This window comes from Aricia agestis, chromosome 17, assembly GCF_905147365.1.
Source record: "Aricia agestis chromosome 17, ilAriAges1.1, whole genome shotgun sequence".
Taxonomy (NCBI): Eukaryota; Metazoa; Arthropoda; class Insecta; order Lepidoptera; family Lycaenidae; genus Aricia; species Aricia agestis.
In genome coordinates, this window is record NC_056422.1 from 391,272 (window position 1) to 404,334 (window position 13,063).

At 35.3% G+C, this 13,063-nt stretch overlaps 1 protein-coding gene and 1 long non-coding RNA gene across 3 annotated transcripts in view; both read left to right on the forward strand.

Moving 5' to 3' along the window:
• The window catches only part of LOC121735701 (stress response protein NST1-like), a 138,130-nt gene that overhangs the window by 33,386 nt on the left and 91,681 nt on the right, over positions 1-13,063 (forward strand). The gene's annotated exons all lie outside the window — the stretch shown is intronic.
• LOC121735705 lies at positions 1,917-11,639 on the forward strand. Of its 2 annotated transcripts, none has more exons than XR_006036894.1 (3): positions 1,917-2,131; positions 10,196-10,202; positions 11,630-11,639. It is a non-coding gene; the product is annotated as an uncharacterized LOC121735705 (long non-coding RNA). The 2 variants fall into 2 exon arrangements; XR_006036893.1 differs by lacking the exons at positions 10,196-10,202; positions 11,630-11,639 and adding exons at positions 3,376-3,387; positions 5,808-5,818.

The window sequence follows — 13,063 nt, forward strand, 5'->3', positions numbered from 1 at the left end:
AGTGAGTAGGTAAAAAAAATTTTTGGCGCCCAGTCCCTAACATTTGTACTTTACGAAATAATGTACAGTCAATGTACAAGGCTGGCGACACTGAAGTAGTTTTTATCGTCTATGTGGTAAGATTTTTTGCGCTTAGAAAGGTAACGAATGTCTTATCTTGGACTGTACAGTGTACACCCTAGATTTACGCTCACAGTAGTAGTTTAAACTCTCCCTCATACCGCTCACCCTTGGACGGCGGATCACGTAACAAAGCGCAGGCGATTTTCGCTCTCTCTTTTAATCAGTCAGTCGTTCGCTTACATTTTTTGTGTAATAATATGTCAATTCACAATATAAGTACCACTATTGGGTTTAAAACCGGCCAAGTGCGTATCAGGCCACGCGCAATATAGGGTTCCGTAGTACCGCTACTTTTTGATATTTTTGTATGGTCAATTTTATAACGTGTTGTTATAGCCCATACATTTTTGCCCATCAATCATTAATTGTCCGAAAGAAAATACTTATATAACTTCATTCATACTTTGATCTTTGATGTAACACGGAGAAACCTATATTTTGAAATCTCACGAAATCTCACCAGGAGGGAGGGAGGAACAGAAAAAAAAAAACACCTCACATAATTTGTGGACGCCCCCTAGAATCATAATTCATAAGGATGGTATATTAGAGGCGTGGATGAGGAGAAAATAATTAATATAAATAGTCATTCAAAGTGACACCATCAGCTTACATTTCGTAAATGGGTCGCAGAATTTCGGTCGCGTACCGTAAATATCTTTTCATACAAATCATAAAAATTACGCTCGCGTGAATCAAACAGGACTTTTCAAGTATGAAACTGAATGCAGAATTTCTGCCAGCAGAAATTCTACGACTCACAAGTCACAAAATATTACGCTCGTTTGGCTTCACCCTAAGAACGGGCTGTATGCTGTGTTTTCTAATAAGTATATTACGATCCCGGAAGACGATTGACTTAAATGAAATTGAGATTTATTTAATCATTGTTTATTTATCTGATATTTGCCTAACGGTAAAACACGATTCGCTTATTTTGACTCGATAGTTATATTTTTCGAAATTATGAATCTTTCTGGGCTTTTCAACAAAATATATCAGTTACACTTATTGAGTTACTATCATTAAATAACTTGCACTACTAAAATCATTCACTTTATAAAATAATGGCTAAAGGAGTAATTAATATTAGTTTTGTATTTAATTTTAAGTAAGTACTTACTTACTTAATTTTAAATAAATATTTTAAGCAATCATCAAAAACATTTTTGGGACTTGCGACCTTTACTTTCGTGCTGTTACGCGATATTGTTCACTATTAGCTGCAGCGCCTGCAGCGCAAAGCACAATGCCCGGGGGGCGGGGCACGATTTTGGAATCTAGAATCAGTCCCGCGCCGCGCGCTTTCGCGGGAGGATTTATGCTCGTCGCGCTTCTGATTATCAAACACGATGGGGAATAAAACAAATAGAAAATATGTTGCGAAAAGAAAATCTTCACAATTTTACAAGGATTTAGCTAGACGAGGAAGAGAGTCTAGACTGTAAGTATCGTATCATTTGTTTCTTAGTGATAATTTGAGGGAGTTGCTCGAAAAAAAAATATTTTTCGTGAAAGTTTACCTAGGTTCTAGGTCCTAGGTACCTACTACCTAGTAACAAATTCTATGAACTGAGAATAATAGGTAAGTACTTAGCTTTTTTTTCGCGATTTCGTACGCGTGGCGCGTGGAAATCATCATCTATCGCTGGAAGTAAGTATATCATATGCCCAGCAGTGGGATAAAAATTATATAATATGTACAGCCATTTAACCGCCTTATTTTTTTAAAGTCGTTTAAAAATTCAAATTAGTTAATTTACGTAAATGCCAAACTTTATCTTCATCCGGGTCCAGACGAGTGTAACGTGTAATGTAATTCATCGTGCAATGTAACACGAATTCTACGTGTGGACGGCACTACGAGCATTACATGTAACGCTCGGGGTTTATCCATCGGCTGTCGGTTTGGACAATTCGCTTTGAGTTCGTGTGCCGTCCACACTGTTGACGCTAAATTACACGTAATCTTACATAACACGTTACACCCGTCTGGACCCGGCTTTAAGTCTAGTTTTTTATAAATTTATTAAGTTTAATAGTACTAAACTAGTAGCTGTTTACGTAAATTCCTTGCTAAACAGATAATTGTAAAAAACTGAGCAAAATATTTTTTTGTGTTAGCTATTTAATTCACACGAGTATAATAAACTTGTACTTATTTAAAAAATCATATATTATGTGGTCTTTGTTACCCTCCCTACCCAACACAAAAAATAAAAATAAAAGTGACAAGACAACTCTATGCTTTCTATGTTCGTAATTTTTGACACCGACCGACCGCGTGGTTGACGCTTGCGTGTGCGTAGTGTATCATCGCCACTGACCTCCTTAAGAGGATTCCACACCGCCATTTTTCCCATACAAACGCTGTCCCCTGTTTCCTCCCTGGATAATGCTAGTAGAGTTATAATTTTTTTCCTGAATATCTACGGCCACTAATACAATGTCCCTATGTTTTCCTTTTTTTCATAATTTAATTATTAAATAAGATATGAACGTTCAAAAACCCAAAAAAATGGCCAGATTTTCCACTGTGTTCAAACGTCCAGAAAACAGATTTGGATAGATTATACAAAAAAAGCAAAACATAGGAACACAGCTCAAGCCTTTTTTAAATCTTTAATGAAAAAAGTACTTAAATCGGTTAAGTTTTGGAGAAGGAATCAGGGGACAACGAATCGTTGATTTTCTGGATTTTCTGCAGTTGTCTCTATCGCGTTCTGCGGTATAGGCTTGAGGTAAGGGAGACAGCTATAGATATTACACGTACTTTTTTTTCATTTCTCTAGCTGCTGTGGTATCCTCTTAAAGGAAGAAGATCTCGATAAGGAGACACTTATCTCAATTCTCAAGCAATACTTTCCTGATTCAAGATGGCACTAGTTCTAAAGAAATAAGCCTTGTATTTACTCGGATCTTTAATTCTGAACCAACATCATGATTCATGCTGTAATTTCTTCTTTAAAAGTAGCTTTTGCATTAACAGAAAATAACTACTAAGGACGCCTTTGTGATAACTTATATTATGTTAACACTTAACTACCTACAAGTTAGTTCATCAGGAAGTTGCTAACGAGTGACTTGTTCACTCTGGGGAATGGGGAGTTGGGGACGGAATCATATCTAATTGGCTATCTCCAAGTTAAGCTAAGTTTCCAGCTAGCTATCGGGGCAAGAGTCAAAATGGCTGCAATTTTGATTCAGGAAGATCTAATAAAGCGAATAATATGTCTATTGTTTCGTTATTAGAAATAGAATATTGTGATGACATGAAACAAATGTCGGCCATCTTGTGACATCAGCGGAGGCCCAAATATAATGAGCGTTTGTCCTTCCCCGGGCCCATGGGCAGAGGAAATGTTAATTACGGAATTATTATGTCCGAATTCTGACGGCTTCTGTCCATTTCCGAATATGGATGATATTGTTTTGTTTCTGGAACTTCCTGGACGTTGGATTGTATATTAAACGTGGTGTTTATGTCGCAGCCAACTGGTTTAAATAGCATCAAACAGCTAGCCCTTTGACTGAACAATGCCATTCAACAACACGTCTAGCTTTTTAATTGAATAATTAAGTCGCTCAAAACATTCAACACCACGGATGATTCAAAAGCCGCCGTTTGATTGAATTAGTTCATCGCTCACCACCGCGGCGCTAGGTGCGTTTTGTTTACAATATGGCGTCAACCAACCGGTGCTTTGTGGTTGTATTAAGATATTTTTCGTAAATATACGTTACAAGTATTATTAAAGAGACAGAAATTATGAGGGCATATACGAGTGAATCTAAATTTAAACTAATATTCGAGGAGAAATTACGGGATTATGAAATGCATCACCAAGGTATTTATTGCAATTGTGTTCAAACTTCAAAATGAGCAATTAATCTGCTTATTATCATTATGCTAGTGTAATAATAGTAAGTACTAAAGTAATGGTCACCTTAGTTAATTTTCCATTAACCAGTTGGCTAAGCGTCATCTAGCTGTAGTATTTAACGTTGCAGACTGCTGTCAACAAGTCGGCTAAACGACGTATAGCCGTGTGATTGAATGGCGTTGTTCAGTCAAAGGGCTAGCTGTTTGATTGAATCGCTTTTTTAACCAGTCGACTGCGACATTTATATCACCATTTCTGTTGTAAAAGTTTTCCACCATAAGTTCGGTGCGTCGCTAGTTTTTACAACTACGTCTAAGCCCAAAGGAAGAATAATGACTAATGACAGTCTCTCTTTTCTGTAAGTACCTTAGTCAAATTTCAAAGTTTTCACCAAAACAGGACAAAGTTAATTGTTGATTTACCATGGTTCTTTCTAGTTCTTCGAAATGATAAAGAGGGCAAGATAAATAGGCGTTTAAAGCAACAAACAGACGATGAGTCGGTCATTTTCGTGCGAATATGCAAATCTCTCCAGCTGGATTCTACACACAATTTCACACAGAATATGCAATTAATGAGGCGAGCTCGTCACTAGGAAGGATACCTCTCATCAGTGATCAGAACAACCTCCTCCCCCCATCCCCTTCTTCCCCCTCGAAGGTCATTTAGGGGTAGGATTCTCGTTATTCTTAGTCTTACTCAAGAATTGATATTATTTCTCGTTAAGTGAGAGTTGAGACGGAACGAAAGGAATTGTTTCAAGGGATTCATCATTCAAGTCCTCAATTAATAAGGACTTATAATTAACTGATCACCAGAAATAGTAACATTTCACAGACAAAAATAGTAAACGATCACCAAAATACAGACCACCATTTTAATGTAAAATGATAACCAAAGATTTAACATCTTAAAACCAAAAATAGTAAATGATCACCAAAATAAGTAAATGATCAACAACATTATACTAGCATTTTAAAGTTAAATGATCACCAAAATTAGTAAATGATCACCAACATTATAGGTACTAGCATTTTAAAGTAAAATGATCACCAAAATTAGTAAATGATCACCAACATTATACTAGCATTTTAATGTAAAATGATCACCAAAATTAGTAAATGATCACAAACATTATACTAGCATTTTAATGTAAAATGATCACTTAAGATTTATTATCTCGCTATCCTATTTATGCAAAATGACTCCAAATAAATCATTGTTACTTAAACCAAAAGTAGTAAACGATCACCAACATTATACGTTAGCATTTTAATGTTAAATTATAACCAAATATATTTTTATTTAGCAAATGTCGTATTAAAGAGAAGAAGACAGATAGACGGACAGACAGACATTGAAGTCTTAGTAAAAGAGTCCCGTTTGTACCCTTTGGGTTCTCTAGGGCCTAGGCTGTAGCTCAAGAACCGCTCCAGCTAGACTTCTAAAAATTTCACAGATTGTGTACATTTGTTACCGCTATAACAACAAGAACTAAAACAAAATAAAATTACTATTTAAGGGGGACTCCCATACAATAAACGTTATTTTTTGGCCTTTTTTACTCGATATCAATAATGGCAACCGGTAGGCACGTTGATATTTTCGCAAAGGCCTTGATTATGTTAACTTTAATAATTAGGTAATAATAATAAAATAATAATTTAAAAGGGGCTCCCATACAAAAACACAATTTTAGGTCTAATTTTGTTCTATAAAGGTACGGAACCCTCCATGTCCGACTCACACTTGGCCGATTATTTTGTTATTAATATGCTTACATGTTTTGTCACATGTAAGCATATTGTCACATTTATTTGGACAGAAATATCGCATTGATTTGCTCACTAGGATTTACTATATTTGGTGATCATTTACTATATTTAGTGATCATTTACTATGTTTGGTGATCATTTACTATATTTGGTGGTCATCTACTATATTTGGTGATCATTTACTATATTTAGTGATCATTTACTATGTTTGGTGATCATTTACTATATTTGGTGGTCATCTACTATATTTGGTGATCATTTACTTTATTTGGTGATCATTTACTTTATTTGGTGATCATTTACTATATTTGGTGTTCGATTACAATTTGAAGTGTTGTCACTACTAAAATAGCTGGTAGTAAGTACTTATTGCAATTTTAGACTTTATTTTTTTGGTGTTAATTATCTTTTTCTGGTAAACAAGTTTAGGGTATCAGTGCCTTTTTTGGTGGTCATTATATTTGTTCCCATTAATAAGTACATACTCGCCAGGCAAATAATAATATAGATATCGTAAGTATCTTGTTACATTATTATTCTTGCTGACAACTACAAGTTTTAATTTGTCTCAACATTAGCTTTCTCCAGCTTGTTTCTAATGTGGTCGTGAACCGGCATATGCGTGCCGAGGCACGGTTCTCATTCGTCAATTTCACGGCCAAGTGGCGGTCGCGAGGCGGAACAACAATAATTCAAAGTAAAAAAACCGGTTTAGTTTGACCCATATTATTGTGAAGTATTTCGTTTTTACAATAAGTTAACGAAGTTTCGCCAAGGTTCAAGTGAAGGACAAAAAAATCCAGTTTTGTTGTTTTCTTGACTACTAATTCTACCGTATCCATGTATCTTTTAACTACCAAGTAAGGAAAAGTCATTTTAAAACTATTACAATCAATAGGTAATTTTTGACCGTGTAATGGGATATTAGTTATTTTTTTTTTTTTTTTTATTTATTTGGAAAACATACAGTGTTTTTTAATTTATAGAAGGCTGTATAAAATCTAGACACCATTTACACGTTTTCACATTTAGAAACTAATTAATTACGAAAGCTTACAAAAATTTACATAAACTCACTTATAGAAAAATTATAGCTTATTAAAGGATAAGTACAGACATTTATAATTATATTCAATGTTATATTCAATGAAACATCTTAAAACTATTAAATAAAGAAATTTATTGAAAACGACTTGACCATTGACAATACCAGCATGAGAGATACAATACAATGAAATTTACACCTTATGTCTCTACATTTAGGACCATATTACAGCGACAATAATAACACTGTACTATTTCAGTTTAATTAGTAATTATTGTTCCTAACTAATACGTTGACTCTGTCCAGAAATAGATTATCAGTTGGTGCTAAGCTCGGCTTTATGGCTAAAGGAATAAAGGCGAGAGTCGCGCGACGTGTCAAGTGGTTAGTTACGACTTACGACTTACGGGCTTACGGGAGGTCCGAAGTGCCTCGTATGATTATCACGTAATGACCGCCTGAAATAAAGTTTCAGATAGTGATGGACAGCATGACATATGTCGATAATTTTCTTTCATATTTTCGGTCTAGATGAGTCTAGCTAGACTGCTAGACTTTAGTAGTTCCGACAAAGTTTCGATAATAATTACAATACCGAAGGTAGAAATAATTTATAATGAAAAACCGGCCAAGTGCGTGTCGGGCCACGCGCAATATAGGCTTCTGTAGTACCGCTAATTTTTGATTGGTCAATGACAAGACTTTCATAACTAGGTCCCAAAAAAAATATACCTTTTTAAGATTTTATATAAGTACTTTAAGTACAATTTTGTCGGCACCATTAAGAGGGCGACTAACCCCAAAAATCAAACATCGTCCTTCTCTCTTCACACTCACGCCCGTCTTTCATATGCCAGGTGAAAAAGAACGACGCGGATTCATGGCCAAATTAGTTTTTTCTCAATAACCACAAAATATAGTTAGTAGTACCAACAATAACTCGATAATTATACAACATTTTAAAAATCCGCTAGGTCGATCTCTCAATGATAGAGTTTTATACAATGTGTAATGTGTTAAAATATTAACTATTAGTTCAATGCACGGTTATGGCAATAAATGAAAAATTGCCATTATTATATTAAAGCCTACCTGTTGCCATTATTGATATCGAGCAAAAATGGCCAAAAAAATCACGTTTGTTGTACAAGACTCTCCTTTAAATATTAATGTTATTTTGTTTTTAGTATTTGTTGTTATAGCGGTTACCGATATTACACAATTTGTTAAAATTTCAGAACTCTAGCTGTAGCGGTTCTTGAGATACAGCCTGGAGACAGACAGACCGACAGATAGACGGACAGACAGACATTGAAGTCTCATGAATAGGGTCCCGTTTTCACCCTTTGGGTACGGAACTCTAAAATGATTCTTTTAGGTTTTAACATTTAAAATAAGTCTTACCCCTTTTCTAACCTTGTTAATAAAATTATGGAAATGTACAATTTGAATAAGTATACTCAGAAGTTAGAAGTCAGAACTCAGAACTTTACCAAAAATTATGATGTCCAGAACAAAAATATCAAAAACTTAGTACTTACTTACTAAAAAAATAAAATATATTCAAGGTGCACAATAAGTACAATGTACGTAGGTACTTATGGTACTATGAATTCTATAATATCAATATTAAATTAAAATAATCATTGAATTCATAATTTTCTAGCAAATAAACCAATACATCACATCTATTACGATTACGATTGTAATTAATTTCAACAACAGGTTTAAGAGGATACACCAGGGGCTAGAGAAATGAAAAAAAGTACGTGTAATATCTATAGCTGTCTCCCTTACCTCAAGCCTATACCGCAGAACGCGATAGAGACAACTGCAGAAAATCCAGAAAATCAACGATTCGTTGTCCCCTGATTCCTTCTCCAAAACTTAACCGATTTAAGTACTTTTTTCATTAAAGATTAAAAAAAGGCTTGAGCTGTGTTCCTGTTTTGCTTTTTTTGTATAATCTAGCCAAATCTGTTTTCTGGATGTTTGAACACAGCGGAAAATCTGGCCATTTTTTTTGGTTTTTGAACGTTCATATTTTATTTAATAATTAAATTATGAAAAAAAAGAAAACATAGGGACATTGTATTAGTGGCCGTAGATATTCAGGAAAAAAATTATAACTCTACTAGCATTATCCAGGGAGGAAACAGGGGACAACGTTTGTATGGAAAAAATGGCGGTGTGGAATCCTCTTAAGATGAAGTGGTAGGGCCAGAAGCGTATAATATCGCGATCTAGGGTATCTTTGAACTTGTTTTTAGATATCAACCGCTAAAATTCATACAATGTTATTCATACCGGCGTAAGGGTGAAGATATGCCTAATAACGTTATATTCTTCGAAATACGATTATAGTAATTTGCCTCGATAGAAAAAAATCGTGAAAATCATCATAAATTGCCATTTTATTGCAATTTTTCGATTTTACGGCGAATTTAGATACAATTCTAGTAAACAAATTATGTTTTCATAAACCTTTCATCAAATCCCATAAGGTAGTATTTATGGTTTTCACTAAAATGATAGTTAGTCATTCAAAATAAAATAATACCTATAACGCTCGCACTGTATGAGGGCGGCGGGGATGCGGGGTGGCGATTCAGTCGGCCGCGGAGCCTCGTCGCAAGCAGAGTGCAGACACGTACTACTCGTCGGCCCGCTCTTTACCAGAATTTGATGTGAAAATGGGAAATAAAAACTGCAGAGGAAAAAAAATATCCCTTTTGCGGAAAAGAAGAATAATTCAAAATAATGTATCTCGGTGCGTACCTACCTACTTTTCCTACGAAATTTAATTAGATAGTTACCTACCTACCTACCATTTCCTTAGCATTTTACAACCGGTAATTCTCAATATTTTGGCCGTGCACTTGATCTGGTAGTTAGGTAAGTATTAGCTATAGGTACCTAGGTGTACGGCATGGGTAAGTATGCTACTCCGAGTATCAATACCATTATATTTTTTCCTCTCTCCTCAGTTTTTGACACATTTTTTTTTCTTAGTAGGCATGCATGAATGAGTAGAGTTGAGAATAAGGGTGACACACTTGACCAGGGCTTGCAAGTGTACTCATACCATGCAAAGTCCACACGGAAGAAGAACAGAGTACTTATAGGTATTATCGGTATTATCTTTTTTTAGTTTTTAGTTTTTTTCCTCATTAGATACGAATGAGTAGAAATAAGGGTCACCGTACACTTGACTGAGTATCGGTATTATCTTTTTTTTGACGTTATTTTTTTCCTCAGTAGGCATGAGAATAAGGGTCACCGCATATTTGACCGGGTACCGGTATGGGTATTGGGTATCTTGTTTTGACTATTCTTTTCCTCTGTAGGCATGAATTAGTAGAAATAAGAATAAGCGTCACCGCACACTTGATCTGGTATCGGTATTGGTATTATCTTGTTTTAGACTATTTTTTTCCTCAATAGGCATGAATGAGTAGAAATAAGGGTCACCGTACACGTGACTGGGTATCGGTACTTATAATATTTTTTTGACACAATTTGACTTAGTAGGTATGAATGAGTATTTAGGGACTCCTAACAAATAGGATGGTAATGTGTATTTTGCTTTGTCTTTTGCTTTTGAAGACCGAAGAGATAGAATGAAGAAGAACGTTATTACATGTTTCTTACAGATATCGAGCTATGGTTGTGCAAAAAAATATAAAAAAAATTGTTCTGATAATTCTGTTCAAGTTTTAGAAGGGTGAGACTTACACATAATTTATTATGCATTAATATAGGTGTCGACGGCGAATATATATTCGTAGTATTCAAATAAAAATAGTGTATAAATAAATAATAATAATTATATACAAAGAAAGAAAACATTGATTACAACGTTTATAATATTATGTACTTACATTGCAGAACTCGAATAGTACATGACCAACCAACACCAATAGAACTTACTCCCGAGTATGCTAACCTAATGCCATCCACGTCTTGCGAGCGGAACAGAGAAATTACAAAAATGAGTTCAGAGGACCATGTTCAAGTTCCATCCACGTCTAGGATACATTCAACTAGTGGTGGTTAATATAACGTATAGCTGATAAAAATAGCGCGCTAGTTCTTCGCAACGAATAGCGCGCGCTATAAATCTATGCTTAAGACGCTACGTTATAACGTACCGCGCGGTCACTGACCTAGCGCTACCGATCGCGCGCGGTTTCGTTCGATCGTTGTCGTGTCGTTTCGTTGTCAAATCGGGTGAATTCGGCTGTCATTGCATTTGCAGTGTTGCGTTGCGTGATAAGTAAATTATGGGTAAATTATAATATTATTATCATGACTTCCATGTGAACGTATTTTTTCTAAATCTGGATACGTTATTGGTGAGTAGTGACAGAAGAAATCGTTTGTCGTCGACAGAAGTGGCGCAAATAATATTTTTAAATGTAAAAAAAACTGACATTGTAAAAAAAGATGAAAAAATATGTACATATTATGTAGTACCAAAAAGAAAAAAAAAGATTTAAAGATTTTTTAAATAATAAAATTGTATACAAAAATAAGTGATAATACTTTAGGGTGTGTACGTGTTCCTTGTAGAGAGTTCACTGTGAAAACGGCAGCGCTGTATTCATTCATTTATTTATGTTTGTTTGTTTGTAAAAGGAATCTGCCTGAAGTTAGCCAGGGATTAGTTTACTCGCGTTCAATGCGAGGCCTATACATACTAGCATAGACTTTGAGTCGGGAATTAAGGATAGGTATGGGCTACGGCTACGGGTCTGGGGCCAGCACTAAAGAGCATCTGTGAGCGTACGGAAGCATTCGAGACAATTTGGAATCGGTAACTAATGAGGTAAGTATCGGTATTCTCTTGTACAATCAACCGATAAGTGTGTACATCAAGTGTACGGTAAACCTTATTCTCATTTTTACTCATTCATACCTACTGAAGTTAAAAAATGCTTCAAACAAGATAATACCGATACCCGGTCAAGTGTACGGTGACCCTTATTTCTATTCATACAATACCAACTAAGGAAAAATTTTTCAAAAACAATATAATACCAATAACAAGTAAAAGTGTTACAAACAGCTTGGACCCCTTGAAATTACGCCGAGATGTAGCTTCACTCTGCATCCTCTATCGGTTGTATCACGGGGAGTGCTCTGAGGAATTGTTCGGAATCATACCACCTGCAACTTTTCGCCATCATCCCACGCGAAAAACATACCATCCTCATCACCTTGATGAGTGGCAGTCTTCCACAGTGCGTTTTTCGCGTAACTTTCTGCCGCGCACTGTAAAACTCTGGAACGAACTGTCACCAGCAGTATTTCCGGACCTATACGACCTGCAAACATTCAAGAAAAGAGCGTATTCCCTCTTAAAAGGCTGGCAACGCACCTGCAGTTCTTCTGATGTTGCGAGTGTCCATGGGCGACGGTAGTTGCTTACCATCAGGTGACCCGTTTGCTCGTTTGCCCCCTTATTTAATAAAAAAAAAAAAAAAAAAACTATACCCGGTCAAGTGTGCGGCGACTCTTATTCTCATTTATGCCTACTAAGCAGGGCTCGAAAAACGTTATATTTTTCGAAACGTTATCGCCTTAAATACCTAAAGAACATTATATTTCGGTTTCGTTCGGAACGGAACGCTATTCGGAACACTATTTGAGAACATTATGATTTCTTCGTTTTTGATCCTTAAAACGGTTTTAACCGGTTTTTGCCATTTCCTCGATCGATATAACAAAAACTATTATATTTATTTTTTGGTCATTTATTCGCGGGATCGCGGCCATGGTGTGAGAAATGAGAACTGAGAGTAGAAAAATAGATTATTAAACAATTTAAAAACATGAAAGAAGTCTTAGTAATAGGGTTTACTAAGATTTTGTTGTCTGTCCGTTTCTCTGTGTGTCTATATTTCTCCAGGCTGTATCTCAAGAACCGCTATAGCTAGACTTCTGAAATTTTCACAGAATGTGAATATCTGTTGCCGCTATAACAACAAATACTAAAAATAAAATAAAGTTAATATTTAAGGGGGGCTCCCATACAAGAAACGTGACTTTTTTGGCCTGTTTTGCTCGTAATCAATAATAATAACAGCGAGGCACTTGAAATTTTCACAAAATCCTTAATTATATTTGTAGTTCAATAATTAATAATAAAATTAAAATAAAGTAAATGTTTAAGGGCGGCTCCCATACAAAAAAAAATTGTCTACTTTTGCTAAGATAAAAAAAGATATAAACAA